General features: G+C 36.6%; 1 protein-coding gene across 10 annotated transcripts in view; it reads left to right on the top strand.

The window, feature by feature from the left end:
- The window catches only part of Zhx3 (zinc fingers and homeoboxes 3), a 120,768-nt gene that overhangs the window by 51,780 nt on the left and 42,632 nt on the right, over window positions 1-26,356 (top strand). For 5 of the 10 annotated variants that reach the window (XM_074074766.1, XM_074074765.1, XM_074074773.1 and 2 more), the window contains exon 2: window positions 8,800-8,895. The exons of 3 other annotated variants lie outside the window; for them this stretch is intronic. The gene's annotated coding sequence lies outside the window, so the exon portion shown is untranslated. Of the gene's footprint in view, window positions 1-8,799; window positions 8,896-18,606; window positions 18,773-24,936; window positions 25,056-26,356 lie in introns of all 10 variants that reach the window. 2 more of the 10 variants (XM_074074769.1, XM_074074767.1) reach the window with 1 other exon arrangement.

Below are 26,356 nucleotides of genomic sequence, written 5' to 3'. Positions count from 1 at the left end.
TAGCTAATTTTTTAGGTGTCTTACTTATCCTCACCCCTCCCTTGTGTGCTCTCGCTTTTATCATGTACTCAAAGTCCAATCCCTAATGTCCACATATGAGGGAGAACATACGATTTTTGGTCTTTTGGGCCAGGCTAACCTCACTCAGAATGATGTTCTCCAATTCCATCCATTTACCAGTGAATGATAACATTTCGTTCTTTATGGCTGCATAAAATTCCATTGTGTATCGATACTAATTGGCCATTTTAAAATACAGAAGAAATACATGCTAATACTCCATTATTATTTTATTTATTTATTTATTTTCTTTTATTTATATGTGCGTACAATGTTTGGGTCATTTCTCCCCTCCCCCCCGCCTCCTCCCTTACCCCTAATACTCCATTATTTATGGTAAAGCATAAATCCCCAAAACTTCTTGGTTAACTCTGAAGTGTCAGACATTTGTACACACTCCTATGGAATGCAAAGTGTGACCACTCTCAGTGCAGTTTTGCAATATGGATCTTAAAAACATTCATATTCTTTGACCCAAGAATTCAAATTCTGGCAGTCTATCCCAAGGAAATAATCATGCGTGAAGACAGTAATTCTTATACAAAACTGACATAAAGTAAATAAAAGCAAAATAAACGTTCAAATGCCTGACCATGGGTAGTTTTTAAATTATGATAAATCTGTACAATTAACAAAATTTTTCAAACAAAACAAAGCAAACAAAAGTAAATATTTATAAATATTTTAATGATAGAGAAAATACTCATGTAATATTAAGCTAAAAAACATATACTCTAAAACCAGATTTATCCAGAATGTCAATTCTATAGGAAAGCATTCAAAGAAAAATAAAAATTAGCTGTCATGATTATTATGATATATGTTTTTCCCTTATAGTCGTATTCTCTTCTGTATTGTCCACATTTCTACAATTAAGTGTTATAATCAGAAATGAAAATTAGCCAGGCACTGGTGGCTCATGCTGTCATCTTAGCTACTATAAGCAGAGATCAGAAGAATCATGTTGAAAGCCAGCCCAGACAAATAGTTCAAGAGACCCTATCTTGAAAATACCCAAGACAAAAAAAGGCTGACAGAGTGACTCGAGTTCAAACTCTAGTACCACTGAAAAAAAAGAAATGAAAAATTAATGTGTTTTAAACTGCCAACCTGTCCCACAGAAAAATGTAAATGACCAATATTCCCATGAAAATGTTTTAACCACAGTAGCACAGTAAAAATGCTCAGTAACATGGGAAGCGTTTGTTACATTTATTTATTTATTTATTTTGAACTCCAAAAAACATGCTAATGTATTCAGTATGCTCCCAGTTGGATTGAATTTATGTGCACATGTGTGTGTGTGCTACCAAAACTTTACCAGTTCTCATTTCTGGGCAGTGGATATTTTAGGGATGACTTTTAATTTTCTTGTTTATACTTATGATTTTGATTATAGTCCCCTTCTCCTATAGTTTTATGTATACTTGTGTATTTTCCAGTTTGCCTATATTGAATGTGTATGGCTCTTACAATCAGGGCTTTTTGTTCATACACTAAAAAGTAAAATTAATATTTCTATCTTCTATACTGTACTTTTTTTTTCTTAAAACTTAATGCTTAAAATATTTAACATGGAGGTTAGAGTAAGAGAAATTTGAGGGAATTCTTTATACAATTAAGTCTAAAGAATTAATTAAATTCATTAAGATAAATTTCCATACAGCTTTATAGAAATTTATCTTTGTTTTGTTTAAAGAGGTATATTTGAATTCACACTTCAAATATCTTACCTCTTTCTCAGAATGTTAGCCACATAGGTACATGGTGGAAACTGCCTAACAGCCTTTGTGCATCTTTTTAAAAAGGTTTTAAACTTTTTCTTTTCTTTCTTTTTTTTGGTGGTACTGGGGTTTGAACTCAGAACCTTGCACTTACTAAACAGATGCTTTCCCACTTGAGCCATGCCCCAGCTTGTTTTTAGTTATTTTGAGATAGGGTCTTGCTTCATGCCCAGGATGGCCAGGACCACAATCCTCCTTTGTGTGCTTCTGTGTGTAGCTGAGATGACAGGCATATGCTACTCCGCCCAGTCATTGGTTGAAATGGGGTCTCCCAGACTTTTTGACCAGCCTGGCCTTAAACTATGGCAATCCCAATCTCTGCCTTCCAAGTAGCTAGGATTACAGACTTGAGCCACCACACTCAGTAAACTTTTTTGTTTTTTTGAACAATTGAGATATAATTTATATACAGGAAAATAAAAGATTTTAAGTGTACACTTCAATAAGTTTGGTCAGATGTTTTTACTGATGTAAATGCCATCTCAAGCCCTACATAAGGCATTTTTGCCAGTCTAGAAAAGCTCCATTATGCTCCTTCTTGTTAGTCTTCACCATTTAGCAGTGATCGCTTTTCTGATTTTTTACCACCATAAAACAGAATCATGTAATATATTTTCTTTTATATCTAGCTTTATTTACTTGACATGATTTTGGGATCCATCCATGATATGTATTTTAGATAAATAGTCTTTCTTTTTTATTGCTGAGTACTATTCCATTGTATCAATCCACTGTCATGGCGACAGACATGGTTCAGGTTCTGGCTATTTTTAAATGGAGGCTGGTTAGTTTGTAGCTGTCCCCACTGTCACAAAAAATAATCAAAACAAAAAAAACCTCCCAGGCTGGGTTGGGTGATGTATATACACAATTGAAAAAACAAAAAAAACCCACAGACTCAAGTGGTTGTCATGCATTCAGGTACTAAGCATATCACCTAAGAGCAGGACTTCTGAGTTCTGGGTTTGAGAGGCCTAGGCTGTCTCTGTGACAAAACAGAAAATAACATCCCTAATCCTGTCTCATTTTTTTTCTACCAAGCCTCAAAAGAAAGAATCCTGACTCATTTTTTGTTGAGTTCATTTCCCTCTGTGCTACCACTAACCAAAGAGAATGTGGCCTTAACCCTCTTTCCTTAGGCATTGCTCTTCATCCCACATGTCCTCTAATTCTTGATACTGAGTTCAGGTGAACTGAGTACAACTAGAGCTGAGGAAATGTGGAGGGAGAAGTAAAATTATCCAGTTAGGTTGTTGAAAATATTCTTAGAGGATGGGAAATTGTAGGGGCCCTGAACGTAGGACCTTGTTAGGATGTGGCAGGACCAGAGAGGAAGCCTTTCTACCTCCCACATTAGAAGGGCTTCTGGTTCTGGAGGAATTAATACAAAATTCATGCCATGAGAATGCATCTACAAGGATGTTTTATTGACCCACATTGCTGATACCTCTGACTGCTTGGAGTCCTCCAGCAAGCCATCCACTACATGTCATACATCCTAGTTCAGCTCTACCTCTCCCAAGACCATAATCCAACTGTTGCCTCACTGTGTCAGGTCCTTATCTGGTTATTCTAGATCCAAGTTTTTTCCTGGGCCTATTTTTTAAACTTGCCCTTTCCCCTTGCTCTTTTCAAATTAAACTTTCTGATAAATAAATAAATAAGCAAACATTGAGTTACAACTCCCAACTTTGCATTAGTTAGCTAACATTCCCTTCCAAAGCACTGGCTGCAATTACCTGCCAGAACATATTTTTTTGCCCTTAGTTTCATTATAAACAACAGGATACATGGAATGGGATTTGGTTGCTAGTTGTTTATTTAAACACCAGATAGCATTTTTTATTGACGTTATTTAGAAGTAATTTGATTCTGATGTTGCTGGATCACTTCAGACTCTGAGTATCATTTGCATGGTTTATGTATTGAGAGGAGGTGCAAACTGAAGCTCTCAAAAATTGCCATCAGACATGTAAACTGAAACAGTTCTGCCTCTCAGGCTCAGTCTACTGGTCTCAAATGACTTTTACTTTTGGGAGATATGCAATTTCCTTGAAATTGCTAGTCTTAGAAAGCTCTGCAATTATTTTCCCTAGGTTAGTGTGTAGTCTTCAGTTCTAATTTTGATGTGAAAGTAAAGAACAGATTGTGTCCTGCTTAGGCTGTTTTTATAGCTTCAAGTGATTGGTCTCTCATAGATTTTAGCCAAAAAATCTTTAAAAAACTTTTAAAAAGTCTTCTTCCCCAACCTCCCACCAAATTATTGTCGACACTTTAAGCTCTGACTACTCAAGCTTCTTTGAGCAAAATCTTTGCAAAGTAGCTAATGTTTTATAATAATTTTGGGGGGGGATTTGAACTATATGAAATACAGTTCCTGTTATCATTCTGTAAAGTCTGTTAAGCAGCTCACTCTTACCAGTGAACACACAGTTCATGTATATCAGTTTCTCTACTAGGAACTGACAATGATGAAACTTAATTACAAATCAAAGAAATCAAGTCCTTGAATTCAAACCTTTCTCATTGACAAAAGCAAACAGTAAGACATTGAATAATTGACACCCAGTCCTTAGAGTATGAAGATTGGATCCTCTGTGGCAAATGTAAACTTCATATCTGTGAATTATTCTAGGGAGTTAGAAAATTAGCATAGAGATACGGACAACTAAGGAAGTTAGTATATTACTTTTCCAAGGATGTTTTAAGTAACATTAAAATTGCACCATAGAATGAAAAGACATCCCATGTTCATGATTGGAAGATTTAATATTATAAAGGTGGCAATACTACCCAAAGCAATCTAAAGATGAAAGTCTCTACCAAAATTCCAGTGGCCTTTTGACAAAAATGGAAAAGCTGATCCTAAAATTAGTATGGAATTGCAAAAGGACCCTGAGTAATTTAAAAAAATCTTGAAAAATGAAGTTGGAAAACTTGGTGTCCCCATTTCAAATTTTATTGTGAAGCTATAATAATAAAAATAGTGTGGTACTGACATAAGGACAGATATTTAGGTATATGGAATAAAATTGTGAGTGGAACATAATTGAAAAAATGAATGTGATCAGTTGAGGCTTTGAGAAGAGTATGAAGGATGATATGAAAAGATTAATCTCCTCAACAAATAGTGTAGGGACAACTGGATATCCACATACAGTAGAATGAATGTACCCCAGCCTCACACCATGTAGTAGAATTAACTCAAAATTAATCAAAGAGCAAACTATAAGAGCAAAATCCATAAAACTCTTCAAAGAAAACATAGGTTAAGTATTCATGATCTTGGATTTGATAATGGATTCTTATAAATGATATCAAAAGTGCACGAAATGAAAAAACAGATAAATTGGGCTATAACAAAATTTAAAAACTTTGGTGGTACTAGGGTATGAACTCAAGATATCATGCTTGCTAGGCAGGCACTCTACTGTTTGAGCAATGCCTCCAGCCCTTTTGCCCTAGTTATTTGGGAGATAAGGTCTCACTTTTTGCCTAGGCTGACCTGTACCACAGTTCCTCTATTTTAGGCCTCCTGCCATAGCTGGGATGACAGGTATGTGCCACTGTACCCAGCTTTCCCCTATTGAGATGAGGATCTGGCAAACTTTTTTACCTATGCTGGCTTGGCAACACAATCCTATGATCCTCCCAATCTCAGCCTCCCTGATAGTTTGGGATGACAGAGATGCACCACTGTAACCCAGCCATTGATTGAAATGGGGCCTCTCAAACTGTTTGCTCTAACTGGCCTCAAACCATGATCCTCCTGATCTTAGCCTCCTAAATAGTTGGAATTATAGGTGTGAGCCACCAGTGCTTTGTCAAAATTTAAAACTTTTGTTCAATAAAAGACATTATCAAGTGGAAATACAGCTTGCAGAATGTGAGAAAATATTTGCAAATTTCTTAAGTGCTTGTTATCCATAATCTTACAATTGAAAAACAAAGACAAAAGACTTGAATAGACTTTTGTATACACATGAAAAGGTATTCAGCACTATTAGTCATTAAAGAAATACAAATTAAAACCACTATGACAGACCACTTCACACCCGATAGGATAACTATAATTTAAAAACAAAGCAAAACAAACCAAAAACTACAGAAAATTACAAGTACTGGTGAGGATGTGAAGAAGTTGGAACCCTTATACTTTGCTAGTGGGAATATAAAGTAGTGCAGCTGTAGTAGAAAATGTTTTGGTAGTTCCTCAAAAAGTTAAATATAGAATTACTATATGGCCCAGCAATTCCACACTTAGGTGTGTACCCCAAATAGTTGAAAACGTGTTCAAATAAATACTTTTGCAGTAGCCAAAAAGGTTAAACAATCCAAATGTCTGTCAATGGCTGAACTGATGAACAGAATACTATATATTCATACAGTGGAGTGTTTTTTAGCCAGAAAAAGGAATGAAGTAGTGAGACATACTACAATGAAGATGAAGTTTGAAGTCTCATATTAAGTGAAAGAAGGAAAATTCAAAGGGTCACTCATTATATGATTGCATTTATATGAAATATCCTGAAGAAATAAATCCATAGAAACATAAAGCATATTAGTGTTGTCAGGGTCTAGAGGAAGGAGAATAGAAGTGACTGCTTAATGAGTATGGGGTTTCATTTTAGGTGATGAAAATATTTTGGAACTAGGTAGAGGTAATGGTTGTACAACACTGTGAATGTTTTTGATGCTACTGAGCTGTACATTTAAAAGTGGTTAAAATTACATTATGTGAATTTAACCTCAATGAAAAATTACATCATCTGGTTTCTGTGATCTCACAAATAACTATGACTTTGCTGTCATAGTTACCTTGTGAATGTTGGAACCCACGTGCTTTGTAGCATTAGTACACTGGGAAGTTCTTTCCAGCTGTGTCCAGGAAATCTCAAAGACAGATGATCCCAAGTGGGTTTCTCCCTATAATAACAATTAAGTAATATAGTTTTGCTTTCTTATTTTTATTTACTAATGCTGAGAAAACTTCCACCTTGAATGAACTTTGAATTATTTTATTTCATTTATTTATTTTTCTAATTATGTTTGTGAATTGTTTTTGGAGTTTGAACTTGGGGTCTTATTCTTGGTAGGCTTGCTAGACAGGCACTCTACCACTTGAACCACTTCACCAGCCCTGAGTTATTTTAAAATGTAGTATGGTCTGATATTGGCTGGTTTCTTCATTTAATTTGAAAAAGCATATTTAAAATAGCTTAATATTATTTCAAATGGAGCAATATATCATGAAAATGTATAGTAATTTTTTAAGACTCTTAGGAAGAAATACTTACGGAATTCCAGTCATTTTTTTCTGGTGGCCTTCTATGCTGCACTGCTAGAAAAAATTGATACTTTCTAAAACCATTGCAAATGTTTTTTATTGTCAGTAGAATTGGTGTCAGAAATAAGAAAATTCCATTTTTAGTTTAATCAAGCAGAATTTGTGTAAAAACCAACATTTCTTTCTTTCTGTTTTTTTTTTTTATGGTACTGCAGTTTGAACTCAGAGCTTTGCACTTGCTAGGCAGGAGCTCTACTGCCTGAACCATACCTCCAGCCCTTTTTATCTTATACCTGTTTTGTTTTATTGAAGGAGGAATTTTAGATTATACTCTGGTAAAATATCTGAGGTTGAGAAGTGCTTCTTACTCAGACAGGTAGAAGTGCTTTGATGTTGATCATGAAGCTTTTCTGCAAAGGAGGCACTTGTTTCTCCAGAAGGTGTGTTTATGTTAGGTGTCTTGCATACTCCCACCCAAAATCTGCCATCCAGATTTTACAGATCAGAGTTTACAGATGTGAAGTAAAGTTCTGTGTTCTGTAGTGGACTGAACCTAGAGCTTTGACATCATTAGCATCATGTGCCAGTCAACTGAACTAGAGATAAAAAGAAATGCCTTGCTTGAGCAAAGGCTTTGTGATTTTAAAGTTAGAAGGATCTGGTAAGCACAGAAAAATATCTGGAGTAAATAATAAACTGAAGTGGTGGGTGAATATGAATAGTCAGCTTAGAATAATTTTTGTTTCTGATTTCCACAAAATTAAAGACTTTCCTTCTTCTAATGTTCATAGGAAATTTTTTAATTAAGAAAAGGTAAGCTTTTTAAGTTACACAGAATAAGAAACTGGGCATTTAAATAAATTGTGAATTAGGAAAAAATTTCAACAAGAGATAATTTACGTAGGCATACCAGGACAGCAGGAAAAAAAAAGTGAAATAGGTGGATGAGCCTTTAGCTTACTGTAAAATTATATTTGCTCAGAGACTTCTGTTCATGAAAGCAGAATAGCACATAGTGCATTTCTTTGACCTTTTTATGCCTCAGTTTCTTCATCTGGGTGATTAGAATAACAGACTCTATCTACTAACACCATTACAAGGATTGTATCAGTTAATGTGGTTAAAGTTCTTAGAACAGTGCTTGATGCACAGTGTAAAGATAGATAAGCATATGTTAAAGATGCAGGAACACTGGTAATAACCCATTTTTGTACCTCTGGAATTCATACTAGGAAAAACTGAGAGCTTTGAATGGAAGAACATTAAAAAAAATAGCACATCCTTAAGGGTACGCATACTTGAAGTTGCAAGATCATCAATTAATTACTTCTGCCAAGCCACCTCAAACTTAGTTAGGAGGGAGGGATAGAAGTTCATTGATGAAAAAGGTGTTAAAGTTTTAGGTTTTAATGAATGATCTTGTTTTGATCTGTTTTCAAAGACAATTGAGTTTACCTTACTTGCATTTATTCCAGTTTCTACTAGCATTTTTAGTAGTTGTAAATTAGTAGTTTGTATTTTGATGATCTCATTTTGTTCTCTCCACCTGCTGTTTGTGTACACTTGTAAAAAAGAATTTGGAAAGGATATTGATGAGATTAGATAACTCAGCTTCCTAGAATGTGCTTTCTCTTCTCATGAAGTGATGACATGGCGATTCTTTTACAGAACTGAATTGCAACTGCAGAAGCAACAACAAATGATGCTGAGAAGATGCACTAGGGGCTGCATAAAGTAAAGAAGAAAACTGGAAAAGCCAATGAAGTAAGGAAGAAGTATATTTCTCAGGCAAAATTTAACAAAATTCTCACTACAATCCATTACTATAACTTTTTAGAGCCTGGATTATAGCCATAGTTAGTCTTTGTATTGCTATTAAGCATTCTTTGCTTTCTCCTGTTTTTTTTTTATTGCTTAGCTCTTTGATCAAGTGATTCATTTTTAGATTAGCCTAAAAATCTGTATTGAAAGTATAATTTAGTGAATTCTTAGATCATTTGGTAGGAACCTATTATACCTTTGGTTGACCACTGGATATTATAAAAGCAGAGTTATGTATTACATCTTTGTGATGTACTGATTTAGGGCAGGTATCAACAGTTAGTCTGAGTATAAAACTTATGCTTTGAAAACTAGTTTATATTCTAGTTATCCAAGCCATATTCTCAAGCACACATCTTTGGAAACATTTTTAATGCTAATTTAATATAGAGGATAAAGCAGACTAGCAGTCAGTGTAAATCGACATGGACTTCACTTGATGAAGTAGATATGCCCCATTAAAGATTTGTGTGTGTGTGTGTGGTACTAGGGTTTGAACTGAGGGCCTTGCAATTGCTAGGCAAGTATCCTAGTAAAGATTTTTTTTTAAATAAAGAAAATATTTAAATTATTTTCCTTAATAAAGTTACGAAACTTTTAGCTGTGCTCTTGTGGCTCACGCCTGTAAGCCTAGCTACTTGGGAGGCAGAGATTAGAGGATCATTGTTTGAAGTCAGCCTGGGCAAATAGTTTGTGAGACCCTGTCTTGAAAACACTGAACACAGAAAATGGCTGGTGAACTGGCTCAAGTGATAGAGCACCTGCCTAGCCAAGCATGAGGCCCAGAGTTCAAACACTAGTACTGCTAAAAAGAAAAGAAAAAAGAGGAAACTTTCTCCAATGTGTTGAATGAAAATTTTTGGAAAGAAAATGGAGACACAGTCATCAAAGGTGCAGTATGCTGGAGTTATGTGCCATAGCGTCCTTAGACAACTCCATAGCAATGCCACTTCTCCACAAGCCCATGAGATTTTCCCCACGACTGTGACCTCTGGAGCTTTCTGTGTCATGTGGCAGTGGGGTCTTCCCTATAATGGATTCCAGCAGGACCACTCTTCGATATTTGATGATTTTTTTGAGCTTTAAAGTTGAGTAAAACTATCCAGTGGCTTTGTATAGCAACCCTATAAATTAAAAATGGAATAAGAGAAGTTTCTTGCACATACTTTTTCTATTGCTCAACCTCACACTGGCTCTGTCCTGGCTGCTTCAGTCCATCCAGAAATGCTCCTGCTTCTGGGCCATTGTACTTCTTTCCTCTGCCTAGAATCCCCTCTTGCCGGATATCCACGTGGCTCCTGTCCTCTTTATCCTTCAGGTTTCTGCTCCAAAATTACCTTATTAGTGATGACATCCTTGATTGAAAATGATACATTACTCTGGAATCACTCTATCTTGCTTTATTTTCTCCATAGCACTTATCATCATATATTACTACACATATACTTGTTTGACTAGCTATCTCCCTGCCCTCCTCCCTCCATACCCACACACCTTCCCTTCCTGAGCTCCCCAAGAGCAAGAACTTTATCTCCAGGATCTAAAACAGTTCTGGAGAACAGATGCTCAGCAAGTATTTGTTTAAAGAGTGAAAGAAGCATGTTCGTGTTAGGAAAATGAAATAAATTTAAAGATCCTGTGATTGGATTGAAAATGATTAACGGGGGCTGGGGATAAAACTTGCCTAGCATGTGCAAGGCCTTAGAGTCAACCCTCAGCAAAGAAATAAAGAGTGAGAGAAAGAAGGCAAGAAGGGAAGTGAGGGAGAGAGGGAGGTAAAGAGGAAGGGAGGAAGGAAGGAAGGAAGGAAGAAAGATAGATTTTTATGTTTTTTCAAGCTTGAAGACCAGAAATACTATTGATTTTTCTATATTGGTGATGACTCTGGTCACTTCAAACTTATATCCATTTAAATGATTCCTTTGGGTTTTATTAGCATACAGTGCTATGGTATGTAAAACTATCTTGTCTCTGTCTTTATGTATCTCATTCATTTTTATGTTGCTTTGTATTGGAAGAAATTTCTGATACTCTTAAATATCAGTGATTACAAAATGCTTCTTTATTTTGTGCCTGCTTTTAATGACTGCATATCTTGTCCTTTCCCTTGAAGTATAATACCCACATTTGTGTTAAAAAGATACTGTGATTAAAGTTAGAAAGTATAACTTTATTATTAGTTTTAGAATTTTTAAATTATAGATTGGTATTGGGATGGGCATAGAGGTTCACAGCTATAATCCCAGTACTTGGTAGAAGGAGGCAGTAGGATCAAGAGTTCAAGACCAGCGTGGGCTGTATAATGAGACTCTGTCTCAAAAAAATATATATAAAAATAGGTTTTGAATTTTAACAAATGTAGTTTTGCTGTGTATTGGCAAGATACAATTCCTAGGTTCTATTTATTCTTTCTTTTAAGTTTTTGAGCATGAATCCTATATGTGTTCTGTCTATAGGCTTTTCTCTTTTCATTTTTTAAGCCAACTTTAGGATCAGATTAGTAGAATAAACTAGATAACCTATATCTTGACCTGTTTTAAGTACTATCACTATAACATGTGAATTACTTGTTTTCAGAGAGTTTGAAAAGATTCACTAATAAACCATAAGAGATTAGCTGCTTTGGGGAAAAATAGTTATTTAATTTCTTAAAGATGTTGGTTTAGTTAAGTTTTTTATTTTTTCCAATGTTATAATTTTCAATAGAAAATCCATCTATTCAGTTTTATCCAAATTTATCAACACACATGCATTGTATTTTAAAAAATAATTTGTTGCTTCTTTTTATGTCCTGTTTTTCCAAATGTATGTGTTTCCTTCTTTTGTAATTATATTTGCCAATAGTATCACTTTTAGTCTAGTCACAGAACATTTTAGTTGAAGTATAAAGCTAAAGTAATGCAAAAGGAAAAAGGAATATAAAAAATATATAAAGGGATGTAGTAAAGTCAGTTTCCCATTCACTCCTGCTCCTCAGCCAGTTCCCCCTTTAATAGGCAGCAACTCCTTCCAGTTTCTTATAAATCCTTCCCAAGGTTTTTGTTTGTTTCAAAGATATCAAATTTCTTTTTAAAGTCTCTCTAAATTGTTTTGTTTGCTTCTCAAGATTATTAGTTGTGTAGTTTTTATTTTTATTTATTTATTTAGCTAATACTGAAACAATGCTTGTTTTCTGTTCCTTTCATTAATAGTCTATTTATTGTGTATTTACTTATTAATTTTGAATCCGGGTCTCACTAAGTAGCTCAGATTGGCCTTGAATCCATGATTTTCCTGCCTCCACCTCCTAAGTACTGGGAATGCAGACATATACCCTACACCTGGCTATAAATTTCTTATGCATTGATTTTGTTATGCTTTCTAACTTCACTAAGGTTATTTCAGAGCTTACCTCTTGTGAGCAAAATATTGTTGGGTTTTCTCTTTTGATTTATCTTGAAGATTTTTGTCTCATTTGGGAATTTATACTCTTGAATTTATGGTTACTATTCTATCTTTTGTATCTATTTTGTTTCTTCATTTTTATATTAGTTATCTCTTCCTCATCCTGTCCGTTTGCTTTATGGAATATTCTTTCCTTCCTTTTAGCTTTCAAACAAACTTTAAAGGTGAATATTCTTTGGAATTCTCCTAGTGATAAAAATAGCATTTGTGAGGGCTGGCGGAGTGGCTCAAGTGGTAAGAGCACTGGCCTAGCAAGTGTGAGGCCTTGAGTTCAAACTCTAATGATACCAAAAAAATATATATATATATAGCATTTGTTTCTATACTTATTTACTATCATCAAAGCTGAAGCATTAACTTTCTTTTCCTTCTATGTTAGGAAACTCAGTTTCTCCCTTTTTTTTGGCATCCTCTCTTTTCCACCCACATCAGTTATTTTTTCCATATTTTACATTTATTCTATGAGGTATACTGATTCTTCTGAGTGTAAGCCTGGTACCCCTCTAGATATTTTGCTATTTTTGGTTCAGTCAGTTACACAACCACTTAGGCCACACTTGGAGTTGAAAGAGGCAAGACAATACAAAGATAAGGGTAGATCTTTCGCTACCTAAGGTCCCCTTTCTGGTTGAAGAGGTAGCATGTCAAGTAAACCCACCAACAACAGGAAAAGACATGTTTGTATTGGAGACATAGAGGAGGAAGGAGTGACGTTCAGTGAGTGAGTGAAAGCATCCTGGGAACTGAGTGTTACTGTGTACTGGGCAGGGCTTTGGGGACAGAGGATAAAGTGAAGATGTACCTGCATAGCACCTCTATTCTAGGGAGAGTAGGTAGAGATGAGACTGGACTAAGGGAGGTTGGGGCCAGTTGTGAAACACTTTAAATGCCTGATCAACAAGTTTTTGTTTGTATACTGTGGGGTGCACCAATGACATTTTAACAGGGAAGACTACATTTGAGTTCACGCTTAGAAAGATAACTCCTGCTACTGTGTGAAGCATTGACTGCAGGGAGGGAAGTCAACTAAGCAGCTGAAACAGTCATCCAGATGAGAGGTAAAGACTACTTGAACAAGGAGGTAGCAGTGAGGAAGGAGAAGAGAAGGTGAAGCATTTTGAGACAGAATCTACAAACACTGGTACCTGACATGGTGCATGGGAGGGAGGGGTCTAGAGGAGAGGCAGAGACTGGAGTTAGAGGATGCCTCCAAGGTCTTTTTATTTATTACTTTTGGAGACGGTGATGATAAATGGTCAAACTATTGACCAGAATTAGGAGTGAGGCAAAGGGTGTGGAGTAGGGTACCACAATTAATTTGGGGGAGAGGCAGAGGAGTTTATTTTAGGATTTGTTGAATTTAAGACACCTTAAAGACGTTTAGGGAAACATCTAGGAGCAGTTGGAAATATGGGTCCAAGGGTGCTAGAGATAACGTGTAAGATTCACTTACTTCAAGGGAAATGCTGATGCCATAAGAAAACACATAAAATCTCCCAAGGAGAGCACGTAGGCAGGAAAAAAAAAAAGTCTTCAGATGAGCTCTTGGCAAAGTCCAGGCTCTATGTACAGGAAATCAAAACATATTGAGCACTGTAATAGAGGTCCAGAAGGCAGTGGCTGGAGCTCTTCAGATGGCTTACTTTATCTACTCAACAGCCCCATGCATGGAAACTATTATTACTCTGTTTTGTGGGCCAGGAAACAAAGGCTCCAAGGCATTGTTACTAAACTAGAAAGTGGAATTGCAAACCAGGTCCCAATGCCAAGTCTATGCTAGAAGGAAGAGGAGAGACAAAAAGGTGGTGTGGAAGAGATAATTGCCTGCAAGAGGCAACGACCACCAGAGACCATAAACTCCTTCTTGTTTCTTCTTTTAGGTCTTTTCATTCTGGAAGCATTTTCTTCTCTAATTTTCAATCTTTTGTTCAAGTCAGCTTCCTCCAGAACTCTAATTCACAGATTGTGTCTCCTCCAGATGACAGTTTATTCATGTATTTTCTTTTCTTTTTTTTGTAGTGCTGGAGTTTGAACTCAGGGCCTACGCCTTTAGCCACTCCACCAGCCCTTTTTTGTTTCAGGGCTGGTTTTTACCTGCAGTCCTCCTGAGTAACTAGGATTACAGGTGTAAGCCACCAATGCCTGGCTCATGTGTTTTCTGACAATAGAAAGGTGTGGTGTTAAGCTCATGGGTGCTAAGCCAGGCTAGCCAGGCTGCCTGGGTTCAAATCCTGACTATGTTCAGTGACCTTGGGTACCTGTGTCTCAGTTTCCTCATTTGTAAACTGGGGGAAATAATAGTATCTACTGACAAGTGTGGTGAGCGTTAAATGAGCTGCTATGTGAAGTACTTAGAATAAACCTCGTCCAGTATTTATCATATATTACCCTGCTGTGAGCACATTTTGTTGTTATTGTTTTAGGGGGAAGTAGTAGATGAGATGACCTCTTCCTAATTATCATTTGGATCATAGAAATAAATGTTAAATTTACAGACTGTTGGAGTCTTATATGATGAATTACAAATAGACAAATCCTAGAGTAAGATAGCGTGTGTGTGTGTGTGTGTGTGTGTGTGTGTGTGTGTGTGTGTGTGTCTTTACTGGGGATTGAATGCAGGCAGAGCCATACCCCCAATCCTTCCCTCAATTTTTGAAGGAGTTCAACAATGAACAATTTTAACCTTAGTCCAGATGTGACATCTGGAGTTACAGATGTCTACTGTGTGACCTCACTTTCCTATCACAGTATTCAATTGATGTTCCTTAAAAATAGGCTGTAAGACTTTTATTTCTACTTTATAGAATAGCTCTCCCCAAAATTTTTTTACTTTTGCTCCTGTAAGTATCTAGTCATCTCATTTGCAAACACTTTTAACTCCCCATGCAATATGTATGCCGTATTTAAGGTGTCTTATTGCATTGGCCAAAATTTCAAAAATATTCAAGGTGGTAATGGTAGCCCATATCCCCTTTTTTTGACATTTGACTTAGACAAGGTGAATTATATTATCTTGTCTTATATATGACCTCTTTGTCTTAATGTTTTTATTAAGAATGAATGTTATCAAATGATTCTCTTCTGTTTGTTGAAAGACTTATTGGTTTTTTTCATTTGATGTTTTCATTTTGTATCGTATTTATCTAGAATTATCATTCCATTCTGGGCCAAATCCTTATCAGTTTGGTTATTCTTTTATCATTTAATTATTTTTGGCAGTCACTAAAATTCTTAATTCTGCTTTCAGAGTTGTTACCTATGACTGGATTATTTTTTTTTAATTGGGGTTTTTAAAGTAGCATGCTCTTAAACCAGGCCTGGTGGTGCACATCTATAATCCTCATGCTCATGAGTTAGAGGCAGAAGGATAGAGAGTTCAAAGCCAATCTAGGAGTCATAGTGAGACCCTGTGTCAAAAAAGAAAGAAAGAAAGAAAAAGAGAGGGAGGGGGGAGGGAGGGAGGCAAGGAGGGAGAGAGGGAAGAAGGAAGGAAGGAAGAGAAAAGCAGCATGCCCTTTGTAAAAAGTTCAAATGATATAATAATTATAGACTAGCTAAAGAATAAAATGCATCTGATAGTCCTGTACTTCAAGAAGTAATTAATGTTAAGTTTATTGTGAAACTTTCCAGATTTTTTTTCTTTGTTTTACATATATAGTTTACTCTTCCTCTCTCTTATTCATTTTCTCTCTTATTCACTTTCTCTCTCTCTTCCTCACAACGCTTTCTGTTTTTCTTTCCTTCTTTCTCTATCTTACCAAAAATAAAATCACACAAAGTCCTGAAAGTTTTACATTTAACAGAATATCATGAGCATCCTTATATGTTCATGCACAAATATCTACTTTATTCTATATGTGTTTCATTCTTTGTAATATATGTACAGTATTCCAGAATGTGGAGTGATCATAATTTATTTAGTCAGTCCCAATGGATATTTAACTTATTCCTGATTTTTTGCTAATGCTACATTAAACATCTTGGTATATGCTTACATGTGCAAGTATTATAGGATAGATTACTAAATATGGAATTGTTGGTTGAAGGAAAAACAGAAGAGGGATTCTTAGTCTGTGAGCCCCTAAAATTGTATGCAAAATATATATAATTATTATATATTGTACATTTTAGTAGAATGAGAGTGTATAGATCAGATACACAAAAAAAAAACACTACCTCCTTAACACCCTCCTCTGAAAAATTACTAGCATACAAAGTTAAGTAACTTGCCTGAAGTCCATGGTGGGACTGGGATTTAAGCCCATGGTATCTTAATTTCAATCGTGTCAACAGCAGAAAAAAGATTCAGATGGAATATACATCAAACTATCTATAGTGCCTGCCACTGAGGGGTGATTATGAGAGCTCCATGATTTTTTTAACAATGAATATATATTATTTTTGTAAGGAGAAGAAAAGTAAAACTCACTGAATAAACAAAAACATAATAACAAAATGACAGAAATGGTAAGGGGAAATCATACCAGCTAATCCCTTGGGGTTTTTAAGGAGAATAAGCAGGTTTGCGAATGAGGGAGCCAGAAGCCCTTTAAGAAACCTTTGACAAATCTTGCATACTCTCAAACTACCTCAGTATGTTTGTTTACTATAATGGAAAAGATAGTAAATTTATGGCAGAGAAATCACCTTAACTAAGTGATCAAAGCAACATAACCTGTAATAAGATATAATATAATGAACCTGATGATATACACTAAGAAGACCCAGCATTCATTTCTGTGGCATTTTTGCTAAAAATGCAAAATCTCAGTATAATTTTAGAAAATATCAGGTGAACCCAAATCAAGAGACAATCAACAAACTAACTGATTAATATTCTTAAAGTGTCAAGGATGTGAATGACAGGAAATACTGAGGAGTTCTTAGAGACTGCAGAAGACTGAGGAGGAATAACAATTCAATATACTGGATAGGATTGTGGGACAGAAAAAAGACATTGGTAGAAAAAAACTGATGTAATTCAAATAAGATTTTGGTTTATTTAATAGTATTATGCCAGTATTAATGTCTTGGTCTGTAAAATATACAATGGTTATATAGAGGAATCTGGGTCAGGGATACATGGAAATTGGACTATTTTTGTGACTTTTCAAAAAGCCTAAAATTAGATCTTAAAAATAAGATTTTTAAAAACATAAACCTTGGCAAGATTCCTATGAAACATATCTATTTTCTATATCATTTTTCTTTTAAGAAGATATGTTGAGATTAGAGAAGCTATTTGTTCCTCAGTAGAAACTAGCTTAAGAATATGAAAGAAGGCTTATGGTTAAATCCTCTTCTCTGACTGGGCAGATGCTGAATGCTGACTCTCTACAGTGTTGCCTTTAGGTTCATTTTCTAATATATTTAGTATTCTAGCCCTTTTAAAGGGATGCAGTAGTGAAAAGCCACGATGAAAGATTTTCCTGAACATTTTATGAAGCTACCTGAACTGAAACTTAGCCAATGGGAGATACTATACTTAAGGAAATAAATGTTTCAAACAAGATTTGTATAGAGGCATGAGTCCCAAGATATCACTTACTACTATAGAATTCCCTGAAAGTATTGCCTCAATGTTTACTGCTGAAGCCAAGATGGCCTAAAAATGGGTGCACAGTCATGCAGATGTGACCATACCCAAGCAATCCTCTGGAGGCATAGGTAGATAAAGATCCCTCTTTTGTCACGGGAAGCAGCCAAGCTAAAGCACCATGCACAGAAAAATCTTAAATGTTAGGGGCTTATAACATGTTTAGGTGACACATGGTGCAAAGGGACAGCAGACTGGAAGTTTGCATGAAGTTTGGAGGGTAGGACTCTTGTAAGAGTGGCTCTGGTCACAGAAGGGGAGATGCCACATTGGCCCCAAGACAGATATTCTGGTTGCTACAAAGCAACCAGATATATAGGTTGAAGACATTTTTAGGAGCTCTAAATTTGTTTCTGAGGCAGCAATCTGATTAGAGATTCTGTTCCCAGAAGCTCTGATTTTAGAAAAGGACAGGTCTGGGTGAATGACAAGGACATTAATCATAAACCTGCCCCTTCCTAGCTGTTTGCATCAAGCTGTGATGTTCGTAAGGCTTAGTGGTTTGCTCAGTGCACATGGCAATCCAAAATGTGTTAACCAAGGCACAACAAGCTCTGAGAGGAATAGCTTGGCCAGCCGACAATGTCCAGAGGGAGCTAACTTTTCTCTGCTAGGTTGTGGACATTCTCCATTCCTGAATTTCATCTCCTGGATCAGATTCCAAGTTGTAACCTCAAAGTAGTGAATCAATGAATGGCTCTAACTCATTCTACAACACGGTTAGTAACTTCATCCCTGACCCTTTCTTCAGAGGCTCTGGACCTTTTAATTTCATCAGAGGTATGTTCTCATGCTTTAAGTTGATAAAATGGCTAATGTTATAAATTCTTAGTTTTTCTATATGAAGAGTGCAGTGGATTAATTAACTAATTAATTTTTGGGTTTTTTTTCTTTGAGACAGGGCCTCACTGTGTAGCCAATGTTGGCCTCAAAGTAATGATCCAAGATCTTGCCCCTGCAAGATCAGTGCTGGGATTACAGATATACACCACCGTGCCTGGCTTTGTATTTATTTACCAGATAGAAAACTCAAAAGTAAATTTTCAATTGATATAGTGAATTTGCAAGACTCAGCTCTGCAAGTCTGGTGGTGTGTGAATAGATGATCATTTTTTCCAAGTATTTTTGCAGAGCAAAGTCTGTATTCATCAATCAAACTTTCCACCACCTGATCCCTTTTCCAGCTATGAATTTTCTTTTTTTTTAAATGACCCAAACATTGTATGCACATATGACCAGCTATGAATTTTCTAACGTACCCAACCTCACTTTTGTTAAGCTCTAATATGTTGTCCCATGTCCTTTCACATTACTGAGCTTTTTGTTTTTTCCTTCTCTGACTCCCGAGTCCCAGTTCATCAAATGCTACCCTTCCCTCAAGGGAAGCCTTCTTTGACCTTCCTCAGTCTTGCTATTGGTCTCTCTTTCAGGTATCCCAAGCCCAATGTAGTGTGTCTCCTGTAGCATACATCACAGGCTACCTTGTGATGACAATGAGTCTGTTGATATGGCCTTTTCCTCTCTATGAGGTGGCAGGCTCTTACACATTCATCTTTATGTCCTCTGATTAACCATCACAGTAAATTTGTTCCAGCCATTGTTGTCTAAACAATTTATATATATTTTGTGTTTGTCTTAACACATGAAAGTGATCCTTATCCTTATTTTACAGATAAGGAAACTGAGACACAGAAAGGTTAAAGATTTTGCCCAAATCTACAAAGTGGTGGCATTGGACTTTGAAGATAGTCAGAACAGGCTTCTAACCACTACTTTGAAAAATATGCAGTAATGGCCATGCTCTGTAATGTGTGCCATACTGGCATGTGAAACAACTATGTGGCAGGGACTGGGCTGTATTATATATTATCTCAGTCCTCACACAGATCCCATGATTCACATGCAGTTATTCCATGGAAAGGAAACCACAGTTCAGAGGTGTTGAGGTTAAGCAACTTGTACTAGGCAGTATTACAGTGTGGGCCTGTGATTTCCAGTGAATGAGGAAATGCATGAATAACTATAGGGAGAGGGTTCAAGAAGAGAACTAATGTGATTGAGTGCCTTCTTTTTCAGTAGGATAGTTTTCATTACATTTTATTATGAAAAATTTCAAGGATGTTGCACAGTTGAAAGAATAGTGAGCAACCATACCTACCACTGGGTTTGAACCAGTGGTTGAACATACATTTTACTGTATGTACCTCCTATCCCTCTATCCAGCCATCTATCCATTGTGTTTTTGATGTATTTCCCCCTCAGTATTTCAGCATACATATCATTAAGTAGAGGTCCTTATTGAGGTTATTTTATTTTGAGGTAAGATTTGTACATTTCACTGTAATTAAATTTTAACTGTACATTTGCCTGGTTTTGACAACTACATACATCTGTGTAACCCAAAGATATTATCATTATCTAGAAAGGTGCCTCATGCCTCTTCCTAGTCAGTGTCTACCCCTCTTTCCAGAGGATTGTCCTCTGTTTTTATATTGTCTATTTATATGCTAACCTGTTCTAAAAGAGCTTAAGGTAACTCACTCGGAAAAAAGAAACTAAGAGGAACATTAAATGGTATCAGGAGAGCACCAGTGATATTCCAGGAACTTTCAGTTTGTTTCTCCTCCTCGTCTTCCTCCTCCTATTCCTCTTCCTCCTCCCTGGGATTTGAGTCCAGAGTGTTGTGCTTGCTAGACAGGCACTCTGTCCCTTGGGACACACCCCAATCCTTTTTTTTTTTTTTTTTTTTTGCTGTAGTTATTTTTCAGATTGGGTCTCAAAGTTTTTGCCCACAGTCAGCCTCTGATGGTAATTCCCTTACTTATGCATTCCTCATAGCTGGGATGATAGGCATGCACCACCATGCCCAGCATGTTTTGTTGAGATGGGGTCTCACTAACTTTTTGCCTGTGCTGGCCTTGAACTGCTATCCTCCCAGTCACTGCCTTCTGAGTAGCTGGGATAACAGTCATTTACCATCATTCCTGGATTCAGGAACTTTTTATAAGTAATATATTAGTTCTCACAAGTGGTATGCAGAATTATTTCCATTTTATAGATGGAAAGGCTACAAACTTGTGTGGCTAATAAGTAATAAGGACACGGTAACTCCAAAGATTATACTTTTTTTCCACTTCAGCCAAAAAAGCAAAACAGCAGGGAAGTTTATTTTAAATGTTAATGTAGTAATGAACAATAAGTGATGAAATATTTGTAAAATTTTGTTATCCCACCTTGTTGGTAGTGAGCCATAGGAGATGACAAGAGAGATGACTAATCTTGACCTGTAGTCCTTATAGCACCTTAAAGTTAGGATTTGTTCTGAGTTATCTTGTGTGCCCCTGCCCCTTACAGGTTTAAGTTCATGTCTTCAGCTAGAGAAAAAGGCAACTTTTCTAGGACGGGTGGTAAGAGTGATAAATCTTGGCTGGAAGCATGGCTTGAGTGGTAAAGCACCTGCTTAGCAAGCACAAAGCGAGTTCATCCCCCAGTACAAAAAAAAAAAAAAAAAAGAGTGACAAATCTTGAAATGGGCCATTTCCTGCTAAGTAGGGCCCTAACAACATCAGCAAGGAAACAATTTATACAGAAAATAATCTTCAGAGCTTTGTTTTGACTTTAATAGGGCTCATTTTCAGTTGTGTTAAGAAGAGTGAAAATAATATTTGATAAAGAATTACACTCTAGCACTCAGGTGGCTGAAGCAGGAGAATCATAAGTTTGAGGTCAGCCTGGGCTACATAGTGAGAACCTTTGTCAAAAAAATTATGATTCTCTAATAGGAGACCTTAGAAATGTGCTGGGTCTTCTTTATGAATACAGATTGGTTACATAAAGAAAGAACAAGGAAGCATTGAGGATTACTTTGAGATTTCTTGAAATGCCAGAAAAAGGATTGGGCCTGTTATAAAGTAGGAAAGGTCCCTGGAAAAAATTAGGGAGAGACTTTGAAAGAAAAAAAAAAAACAGAAAGGAAGGAAGATGGGCATGTTAAATTGATACCTACTCAGCAATGTAATACTGAAGATTATTCTTCTGGACTTTGGCCCTTAGCAGGGTAGGATGATGATACCTGGTTTGGCTCTGCTGGGCCAGGGGGAACCGAGACATGTCATGTGGTCTTGGGATGCAGTGAGGAATGCAAGAACCACCTCAGTGGCCAGACCTGCAGAAACCTAGAGCAGTGATGCTGGAGACCACTAGAAGTGAGGCAGGTGTCCAACAGGCTGACTTTGCTATCCCTTCTCAACTCTCTTTCTCCTTCCCACTTGCCACTTCCTACCTCTACTTCCTGTATCTAAAGCTTGCAAAAAATGATATTTCCTGGTCTTTTAGGTCTTCTTCCCTGTGCCTCTAGTCCTCTAGAGGGTTGGGAGGGGATGAGCAGTCAACCCACCAGTATAAACATCCACATTGATGATGCCAATGATAAAGACTAATTCCCCTTCTCAATAACATACTACTTTAAGAAAAGAAAAAAATTAAAAATAACGTTGTTTTCTGATTATAAAAGCCACTCATTTTGTGATAGATAATCTGGAAGACATAGGCAATCATAATGAAGATAATTGTTTACACAGAGTATAATACATATATATATATAGTATCTTACATTTAGAATATTTATTTACGTATTATGTCTTACTAAATATAATATCCTAAATAATTTCCTGTATCGTTAGGGTCCAATGTTCTTTCTCACTTTTTGAATTTGCAGAGGCAAAAGACATGTGCATCTTTGGGTTTTCATCACATGAGGTGAAAGAGACAACTTAAGAAGAAGGCTAGTGGTTTTAGTTGCTTGGCTCTGTTGCTCTGGGCCTTTTGGGCTCATGAGTAGTGAGACAGAATATCATGGCAGAGAGCATGTGGTAGAGCAAAGTTGCTCACCTCCTGGCAGACAAGAGGCAAAGAAATGTTCAGCTTCTTGAATCTGTAGATTTAGGTCTTTCACCAAATTTGGGGAAATTTCAGCCATTTATTTTTTTTTATTCAAATTTTTATTTATTTATTTATTTTTTCTTATTCATATGTGCATAGAATGTTTGGGTCATTTTCCCCCTTCCCCCCACCCCCTCTTTTAACCCCACCCCCACTCCCTCTCTCTCTCCCCCTTCCCCCTCACTACCAGGCAGAAACTGTTTTGCCCTTATCTCTAATTTTGTTAAAGAGAGAGTATAAGCAATAATAGGAAGGACCAAGGGTTTTGCTAGTTGAGATAAGGATAGCTATACAGGGAGTTGACTCACATTAATTTCCTGTGCGTGTGTGTTACCTTCTAGGTTAATTCTTCTTGATCTAAGCTTTTCTCTAGTTCCTGGTCCCCTTCTCCTATTGGCCTCTGTCACTTTAAAGTATCTGTATTAGTTTCTCTGCATTGAGGGCAACAAATGCTATTTAGTTTTTTGGGTGTCTTACCTATCCTCATACCTCCCAAGTGTGCTCTCCCGTTATCATGTGATCAAAGTCCAATCCTCTTGCTGTGTTTGCCCTTGATCTAATGTCCACATATGAGGGAGAACATACGATTTTTGGTCTTTTGGGCTAGGCTAACCCCACTCAGAATGATGTTCTCCAGTTCCATCCATTTACTTGTGAATGATAAGATTTCATTCTTCTTCATGGCTGCATAAAATTCCATTGTGTATAAATACCACATATTCTTAATCCATTCGTCAGTAGTGGGGCATCTTGGCTGTTTCCATAACTTGGCTATTGTGAATAGTGCTGCAGTAAACATGGGTATCTTTTTGAATACTCTTATAGCCCCAAGTCTCTCTAAGTTCTTCTGGGACACTGATAGTATAAATATTTGTTCTTTTGTTATTACTTCATAATTGTCTGAGATTCTGTACATTTGTTTTTAGCCTACTTTTTCTCTTTTGTTTGTGTTAGGTAATTTCTATTGATCCATCCTCAAGCTCATCAATTTTTTCCTCTCCATCCTATTATTAAACCCACCTAGAAAATTTTGTTTAAATTTCTGGGTTTTTATCTTTCAGTTCTTTAATTTCCATTTAGTTCTTTTTTATAACTTATATTTCTTTGATAAATTTAAAGTTTTTTTTGTTTGTTTCAAAAGGACCTGTAATCCAGGCATGGTGGGACACATCTGTAATCCTAGCACTCATGAGGCTGAAGCAGGAGGATCAACAGTTCAATACTAGCCTGGGCTACATAGTGAGACTTTGTTTTGTTGTTGCTGTTATTGATGGTTATTAAAATTTTTTTACAAAAGAACTTGTAATTGCTTGTTGAAGCATTTTTATGATGGCTGTGTTTGCATTAGCTAATTTTTTTTCCATTCACGTTGTGATTTTCTTGGTTCTTGTTATAATGTTTTCAATTCTATTTTGGATGGTTTATCTGTAACATTAGGAGACTCTAGGTCATATTTAAATCTTCTGTTTTAGCAGGTAGTCACCCTGTTTAGGGTTAGTGCATGGGTTTGGATCTACTTTTGTGATTCCAATGACTTGAAGTACTCATTTGGTCTGCTTGGTTAATTTGTTGTTGGGGTTCACCCTGGCTTCTGATGATCTAAGGGGAGTAAGGAGTTTCCCCACACCATGATTCTTGGTGTCCCTAGGTGGGAGAGGGAGTCTCTGTCCTCTGAGATGAAGAGTAAGTACTTCCTGGAGGCCCTGTAGGGAGGGAGAGCATGTTCCCCCAGATTGCTTATTGCTAGTGGGATCCTGAGGTATGCAGCTAGTTTGTAGTGGTATTGTCAGTGGAATTCCCATTCAGTCCTAGACTGCCTTCTGTTTCTATGTAGGGGTTTGGAAAACATTGAGCCTTCTACTTTAGTCGGCTGTGTCAGGGAGGGGGACCATTAGATGCCCAGCTCATATGTTTTTCCTCCAGTCCTGGGGTCCCTAACTAATTCACCTTCCTTTTTCCATCTTTCAGACTTCTCTTTTGGTTTCCTTTTGTGTTATTTCCAGGGTTTATAATTGTACATACAAGGAGATGGGAAATGAAATGGGTTTATACCATCTTGTCTGGACTGTGACAGTGTTCTATTTAATCATTCATCTTTTGGATTATACAATTATTTTGAATGGTGAGTACTTTAGACATCATGAAGGGGTGGAGAGATGGGGGAGGAGAACTTCTAACAGACTTGAAATCTGAAAGGCTTCTTTACTCCACAGACCCATGAGCTTGGGCCTGGTTAGCTGCCCAGTACAGGCTGTTACTCATCTGTCTTCTCCTTGCTTGGCTGGTGATGTAGACTCTTCATGTCTGCTTTAAAAGCAGGCTTTTTTTGTTCTTATGCTCAATCAGTAATGCAGAAGTTTTTCATACTTCTACCATGATCAAAACAGATGAACTGTTACCTTTCTAGAGCATTTTCTTAGACTTTTTGGTCAAAAACATCTCCCTTTTGGGAGGGGCTTTATTTTAAATTCAGTCACACAAATTGTATTTGTGACCTAACTGTAAGCTACTTAATTTTTTATGTGGGCATTTTTATTTCAAAAATGAAAAACAATAACTGAGTTTTTAAAAAATCCATTAGTGCAAAGAAAGTTTTTGACATTTTCCACTTGTAAATGAGGAATTTAAGGTCATTTCAGTTCTTCCACAGTAAGCATGCCTTTAAAAAGTCAGAAGTAGATATTCTTTATATTAGAAGCCATGGATCATTTTGTATAGCTTACAATAATAGTTTTGCACAAATAATTTCAGGTTAAAATTACATACTATTTATTCCCACACATTTCCTTTATTGGCTGTGACACACAGGAATTACGCCCATTGCTTGACTAACCTTTCTGACCTTTTGTTACTTGGCTATAAATTGACTTGGGTCTTTTGCAAAAACACTGGGGGGGGGGATCTTTTTGTTAGAACCCAGCCAATTCCTGCTTCAGTGCAGAACAGTTTGTTCTCCTGAAGAAATGAGCCAGTTCAGTGAACAGAAAAACATAGCCATAAACTGGCATTGCCAAAAACTGCAAAAGTAGTTGCCCATGTTCATTCCACAGAGCAAGAAACTTGTAAAAGAATGAGACTTTGGGGAGAGAAATACAGTTTTGAGCTCCCCTGGCTTTAGGTAAATGTAATTGACTTGTTAAGAGTAAGTTGTAACCATGTAAAAAAGGTTTGTCTTCCTGAACTCTGGCATTCACCAACATTTTAATATTTTAAGTGGTAGTGTAGTAGAATTCTCCCTCTGCCCACTTCTACAGGCTTCTCAAACTGTGCTGGCGCATGTGTCCCCTGTGTTTCATCTGATTTACCTACCAGGCTGGGAAGGGCGTTCAACAATACATACTTCCCAAGTAATTGCTTTATGCAAGGCTGAGTGTTGGTCCATCCCCAAAGAAGACATTTATAGCAGTCAGTGAATTATAAGAA

Source organism: Castor canadensis, chromosome 5, assembly GCF_047511655.1.
Source record: "Castor canadensis chromosome 5, mCasCan1.hap1v2, whole genome shotgun sequence".
NCBI lineage: Eukaryota > Metazoa > Chordata > Mammalia > Rodentia > Castoridae > Castor > Castor canadensis.
Note: the sequence above shows the minus strand (reverse complement) of the source record. Positions and strands in the feature narration are given on the sequence as shown.